The sequence below is a fragment of the Drosophila grimshawi genome, unplaced genomic scaffold, assembly GCF_018153295.1.
Source record: "Drosophila grimshawi isolate 15287-2541.00 unplaced genomic scaffold, ASM1815329v1 contig_528, whole genome shotgun sequence".
Classification (NCBI taxonomy): domain Eukaryota; kingdom Metazoa; phylum Arthropoda; class Insecta; order Diptera; family Drosophilidae; genus Drosophila; species Drosophila grimshawi.
Window position 1 is genome coordinate 5,001 of NW_025063338.1, and position 7,500 is coordinate 12,500.

The following is a 7,500-nucleotide window of genomic DNA, read 5'->3' on the forward strand; positions in this document are numbered from 1 at the left end:
TTTTTAGGTAAATCAATTTTATTGAAGGAATTGATATATGCCAGTAAAATGGTGTATTTTTAATTTCTTTCAATAAATATATTTTTGACAATGAAATAAACAAAAAAAAATTGTATCACTCTAAGCGGTGGATCACTCGGCTCATGGGTCGATGAAGAACGCAGCAAACTGTGCGTCATCGTGTGAACTGCAGGACACATGAACATCGACATTTTGAACGCATATCGCAGTCCATGCTGTTATGTACTTTAATTAATTTTATAGTGCTGCTTGGACTACATATGGTTGAGGGTTGTAAGACTATGCTAAATAAGTTGCTTTAAATGTTTTTTAATATTTGAGCATATGGTATATTATTGGATAAATAATGTGTGCACTTTATTAGTGCACACACGAAATATTCATAATATTAATTTATATATGGATATACATACCAACTCTCATTGTGTATAATTTGTATGAGAAAACTGAAGATATATATTTTCTTTTTCAAATTCAAATAATATCGAGAAATGTCTAGCATAAAAATGAAATGAAAGTTTTTTTTCATCTAGAATTGTCTCGATTATTATTGATGCGATAAGAAAACTGTTGTAAATATTATTATTCTTCAAGAATTAGTGTATTCATAATATTGAATATTATATCATAGTATTCAATAAAAATTGTTTTATACAACCTCAACTCATATGGGACTACCCCCTGAATTTAAGCATATTAATTAGGGGAGGAAAAGAAACTAACAAGGATTTTCTTAGTAGCGGCGAGCGAAAAGAAATCAGTTCAGCACTAAGTCACTTTGTCTATATGGCAAATGTGAGATGCAGTGTAAGGAACATCAATATTCTAGTATGAGAAATTAACGATTTAAGTCCTTCTTAAATGAGGCCATTTACCCATAGAGGGTGCCAGGCCCGTATAACGTTAATGATTACTAGATGATGTTTCCAAAGAGTCGTGTTGCTTGATAGTGCAGCACTAAGTGGGTGGTAAACTCCATCTAAAACTAAATATAACCATGAGACCGATAGTAAACAAGTACCGTGAGGGAAAGTTGAAAAGAACTCTGAATAGAGAGTTAAATAGTACGTGAAACTGCTTAGAGGTTAAGCCCGATGAACCTGAATATCCGTTATGGAAAATTCATCATTAGAATTGTAATATTTAATTAATATTATAATAATAGTGTGCATTTTTTCCATATAAGGACATTGTAATCTATTAACATAATTAATTTATCAAAAAATTGTGAATTATTGATTATTTCAATTATAGTGCTTGCATTATAACATGATATAAATGTCATAAATTTGATAAAGTGCTGATAGATTTATATGAATACAGTGCGTTAATTTTTCGGAATTATATAATGGCATAATTTTCAATGATTTTTGTGTTTATTATATGCACTTGTATGATTAACAATGCGAAAGATTCAGGATACCTTCGGGACCCGTCTTGAGACACGGACCAAGGAGTCTAACATATGTGCAAGTTATTGGGATATAAACCTAATAGCGTAATTAACTTGACTATTAATGGGATTAGTTTTTAGCTATTTATAGTTAATTAACACAATCCCGGGGCGCTCTATATAGTTATGTATAATGATATTTATATTATTTATACCTCTAACTGGAACGTACCTTGAGCATATATGCTGTGACCCGAAAGATGGTGAACTATACTTGATCAGGTTGAAGTCAGGGAAACCCTGATGGAAGACCGAAACAGTTCTGACGTGCAAATCGATTGTCAGAATTGAGTATAGGGGCGAAAGACCAATCGAACCATCTAGTAGCTGGTTCCTTCCGAAGTTTCCCTCAGGATAGCTGGTGCATTTAACTGTTGTATAAAATAATCTTATCTGGTAAAGCGAATGATTAGAGGCCTTAGGGTCGAAACGATCTTAACCTATTCTCAAACTTTAAATGGGTAAGAACCTTAACTTTCTTGATATGAAGTTTAAGGTTATGATATAATGTGCCCAGTGGGCCACTTTTGGTAAGCAGAACTGGCGCTGTGGGATGAACCAAACGTAATGTTACGGTGCCCAAATTAACAACTCATACAGAAACCATGAAAGGCGTTGGTTGCTTAAAACAGCAGGACGGTGATCATGGAAGTCGAAATCCGCTAAGGAGTGTGTAACAACTCACCTGCCGAAGCAACTAGCCCTTAAAATGGATGGCGCTTAAGTTGTATACCTATACATTACCGCTAAAGTAGATGATTTATGTTACTTGTAATATAAATTTTGAAACTTTAGTGAGTAGGAAGGTACAATGGTGTGCATAGAAGTGTTTGGCGTAAGCCTGCATGGAGCCGCCATTGGTACAGATCTTGGTGGTAGTAGCAAATAATCGAATGAGACCTTGGAGGACTGAAGTGGAGAAGGGTTTCGTGTGAACAGTGGTTGATCACGAGTTAGTCGGTCCTAAGTTCAAGGCGAAAGCCGAAAATTTTCAAGTATAGAAAAATCAAAATATATTTTGCATCATACCGATTTTTATACACTTGAATAATTTTGAACGAAAGGGAATACGGTTCCAATTCCGTAACCTGTTGAGTATCCGTTTGTTATTAAATATGGGCCTCGTGCTCATCCTGGCAACAGGAACGACCATAAAGAAGCCGTCGAGAGGTATCGGAAGAGTTTTCTTTTCTGTTTTATAGCCGTACTACCATGGAAGTCTTTCGCAGAGAGATATGGTAGATGGGCTAGAAGAGCATGACATATACTGTTGTGTCGATATTTTCTCCTCGGACCTTGAAAATTTATGGTGGGGATACGCAAACTTCTCAACAGGCCGTACCAATATCCGCAGCTGGTCTCCAAGGTGAAGAGTCTCTAGTCGATAGAATAATGTAGGTAAGGGAAGTCGGCAAATTAGATCCGTAACTTCGGGATAAGGATTGGCTCTGAAGATTGAGATAGTCGGGCTTGATTGGGAAACAATAACATGGTTTATGTGCTCGTTCTGGGTAAATAGGGTTTCTATCATTTATGGTAGATTCTTGTTCCCCGGATAGTTTAGTTACGTAGCCAATTGTGGAACTTTCTTGCTAAAATTTTTAAGAATACTAATTGGGCAACTGATTAGTTCTTTTAAATTATAACGATTATCAATTAACAATCAATTCAGAACTGGCACGGACTTGGGGAATCCGACTGTCTAATTAAAACAAAGCATTGTGATGGCCCTAGCGGGTGTTGACACAATGTGATTTCTGCCCAGTGCTCTGAATGTCAAAGTGAAGAAATTCAAGTAAGCGCGGGTCAACGGCGGGAGTAACTATGACTCTCTTAAGGTAGCCAAATGCCTCGTCATCTAATTAGTGACGCGCATGAATGGATTAACGAGATTCCTACTGTCCCTATCTACTATCTAGCGAAACCACAGCCAAGGGAACGGGCTTGGAATAATTAGCGGGGAAAGAAGACCCTTTTGAGCTTGACTCTAATCTGGCAGTGTAAGGAGACATAAGAGGTGTAGAATAAGTGGGAGATATTAGACTTCGGTTTGGTATCGACAATGAAATACCACTACTCTTATTGTTTCCTTACTTACTTGATTAAATGGAACGTGTATCATTTCCTAGCCATTATACGGATGTATTTATTATATCTTATGGTATTGGGTTTTGATGCAAGCTTCTTGATCAAAGTATCACGAGTTTGTTATATAATCGCAAACAAATTCTTTAATAAGAAAATGCATTTATGTATTTTGATTTAAAAATTTGGTATAACTCCAATTACTCAGGTATGATCCAATTCAAGGACATTGCCAGGTAGGGAGTTTGACTGGGGCGGTACATCTCTCAAATAATAACGGAGGTGTCCCAAGGCCAGCTCAGTGCGGACAGAAACCACACATAGAGCAAAAGGGCAAATGCTGACTTGATCTCGGTGTTCAGTACACACAGGGACAGCAAAAGCTCGGCCTATCGATCCTTTTGGTTTAAAGAGTTTTTAACAAGAGGTGTCAGAAAAGTTACCATAGGGATAACTGGCTTGTGGCGGCCAAGCGTTCATAGCGACGTCGCTTTTTGATCCTTCGATGTCGGCTCTTCCTATCATTGTGAAGCAAAATTCACCAAGCGTTGGATTGTTCACCCATGCAAGGGAACGTGAGCTGGGTTTAGACCGTCGTGAGACAGGTTAGTTTTACCCTACTAATGACAAAACGTTGTTGCGACAGCATTCCTGCGTAGTACGAGAGGAACCGCAGGTACGGACCAATGGCACAATACTTGTTCGAGCGAACAGTGGTATGACGCTACGTCCGTTGGATTATGCCTGAACGCCTCTAAGGTCGTATCCGTGCTGGACTGCAATGATAAATAAGGGGCAATTTGCATTGTATGGCTTCTAAACCATTAAAAGTTTATAATTTATTTTATAAACGACAATGGATGTGATGCCAATGTTATTTGTAACATAGTAAATTGGGAGGATCTATGATCACCTGATGCCGTGCTAGTTACATATTTAAACATTATTTAATACAATGACAAAGCCTAGAATCAATTGTAAACGACTTTTGTAACAGGCAAGGTGTTGTAAGTGGTTGAGCAGCTGCCATACTGCGATCCACTGAAGCTTATCCTTTGCTTGATGATTCGAAAATGTTAATAAAACAACAAATATAAAATATAATATGTGTGTTATGGTTGTTAAACACCAACTAAAACATATATATATATATATATTGTATGAGTTGTTTAAAGGTGCCATATTTGTTAATTTACTTATGATATTTTATATATTTCTTTGTAAGTTGATAATGTGTGGACCGGACCTTAAGAAAATGTTATATACAAAAAGCTTTTTGATGATGCAATACAAAATTTATGTTATTTTATAAATAACATTCTTTTCAGAATAATTGAATTGTTATTGAAAGGAATAAAGAAATTAAATTGTTTTAAACAAAACAGAGAAAGAAGAACACACATTTTATTATATATATGAGTATATATATATATATATATATATATATATATATATATATATATGATAACTGCGAAAGGCAATAGAAAACACAAAAAAATAAATATATGAAATCATATTAAAAATATATTATAATTCAATCAATGGAGAACAGTAATATGCGAATGAAAAATTTACACTCTTAAACATAAATGTTATATTTAGTGTGAAATAGAAGTTTATATTTTATTTGATATTGCATAATAATAATAAACCGATTAATAAAATTTACACTCATGAGACTTGGAATTGTTATGAAATTCAATTCAGTGTTTTCCAATACAAAATGTCAAATAATATCATGAAACATATAAATTACATGTTAGATAATAACATATGACACAAACAATGTGATATAATAGAATTTAACATGTAAAATAAATGTTGGGTAATAACGTATGGAACAACTCTACTACAATAAAAAATGTTTGCTATAGACAAAATTATATATGGAAATCACATGATTGTGGAGTATTGTCTTGCCGGCAGCCGTCAATTATAGTTCAAATTATTAAATATTTAAGTTATTCGTGTGTTATATTTAAATTAATACATGAAGAATTAATAGTGAGTGGTTGCATTTGAAAAAAGTATCATTCTTAAGGAAATGGTGTTCAAAAACCTATATATGGAGTGGTGTCGCGCAAGGCAAGTCATATGAGAAAAAGTAAAAGTAACAAAATAATATGACTGTGGAGTATTGTCTTGCCGGCATGGGTCATTTATTGGGCAAATTATGAAATGTTATGAAATTCAATTCAGTGTTTTCCAATACAAAATGTCAAATAATATCATGAAACATATAAATTACATGTTAGATAATAACATATGACACAAACAATGTGATATAATAGAATTTAACATGTAAAATAAATGTTGGGTAATAACGTATGGAACAACTCTACTACAATAAAAAATGTTTGCTATAGACAAAATTATATATGGAAATCACATGATTGTGGAGTATTGTCTTGCCGGCAGCCGTCAATTATAGTTCAAATTATTAAATATTTAAGTTATTCGTGTGTTATATTTAAATTAATACATGAAGAATTAATAGTGAGTGGTTGCATTTGAAAAAAAGTATCATTCTTAAGGAAATGGTGTTCAAAAACCTATATATGGAGTGGTGTCGCGCAAGGCAAGTCATATGAGAAAAAGTAAAAGTAACAAAATAATATGACTGTGGAGTATTGTCTTGCCGGCATGGATAATTTATTGGGCAAATTATGAAAAAATGAAGTTAATCTTGTATTATATTTTATTTAATACATGAAGAATTAATGTTGGGTGGTAGCATTTGAAAAAAGTATCATGCTTAAAGAGATGGTGTTCAAAAACCTATATATGGAGTGGTGTCGCGCAAGGCAAGTCATATGAGAAAAAGTAAAAGTAACAAAATAATATGACTGTGGAGTATTGTCTTGCCGGCATGGATAATTTATTGGGCAAATTATGAAAAAATGAAGTTAATCTTGTATTATATTTAATTTAATACATGAAGAATTAATGTTGGGTGGTAGCATTTGAAAAAAGTATCATGCTTAAAGAGATGGTGTTCAAAAACCTATATATGGAGTGGTGTCGCGCAAGGCAAGTCATATGAGAAAGAGTAAAAGTAACAAAATAATATGACTGTGGAGTATTGTCTTGCCGGCATGGATAATTTACTGGGCAAATTATGAAATAATGAAGTTAATCTTGTATTATATTTAATTTAATACATGAAGAATTAATGTTGGGTGGTAGCATTTGAAAAAAAGTATCATGCTTAAAGAGATGGTGTTCAAAAACCTATATATGGAGTGGTGTCGCGCAAGGCAAGTCATATGAGAAAAAGTAAAAGTAACAAAATAATATGACTGTGGAGTATTGTCTTGCCGGCATGGATAATTTATTGGGCAAATTATGAAATAATGAAGTTAATCTTGTATTATATTTAATTTAATACATGAAGAATTAATGTTGGGTGGTAGCATTTGAAAAAAGTATCATGCTTAAAGAGATGGTGTTCAAAAACCTTTATATGGAGTGGTGTCGCGCAAGGCAAGTCATATGAGAAAGAGTAAAAGTAACAAAATAATATGACTGTGGAGTATTGTCTTGCCGGCATGGATAATTTATTGGGCAAATTATGAAATAATGAAGTTAATCTTGTATTATATTTAATTTAATACATGAAGAATTAATGTTGGGTGGTAGCATTTGAAAAAAAGTATCATGCTTAAAGAGATGGTGTTCAAAAACCTTTACATGGTGAGTGGTGTGTGCTCATCTATTATATGAAGATTTCATATAATTTATTAAAGATTATGTTATACGCTCATGTTTGTGTTTGAGTATGTTCGTTCGTTATTAATAATAATTGCTTGGCTGCGATAAAAAAAGATAATTGCGGAATTTGCCAAGGTATGTTGTTGGAAATATTGTATTAAAATCTTTATTTCCACAATATATTATAATAGGTTTCCTTTTATCGTTAATTTCTCTCTTATAACAAACAA

The 7,500-nt window shown here is 33.5% G+C and overlaps 2 non-coding genes across 2 annotated transcripts; both read left to right on the top strand.

Annotated features, from left to right (window-relative positions):
* Positions 1-116: 116 nt before the first annotated feature.
* Positions 117-295, top strand: LOC122322652. Its single transcript, XR_006246750.1, has one exon. It is a non-coding gene; the product is annotated as a 5.8S ribosomal RNA (ribosomal RNA).
* A 380-nt stretch (positions 296-675) lies between these two features.
* Positions 676-4,630, top strand: LOC122322663. The gene has a single exon (XR_006246761.1). It is a non-coding gene; the product is annotated as a large subunit ribosomal RNA (ribosomal RNA).
* Positions 4,631-7,500: the final 2,870 nt, after the last annotated feature.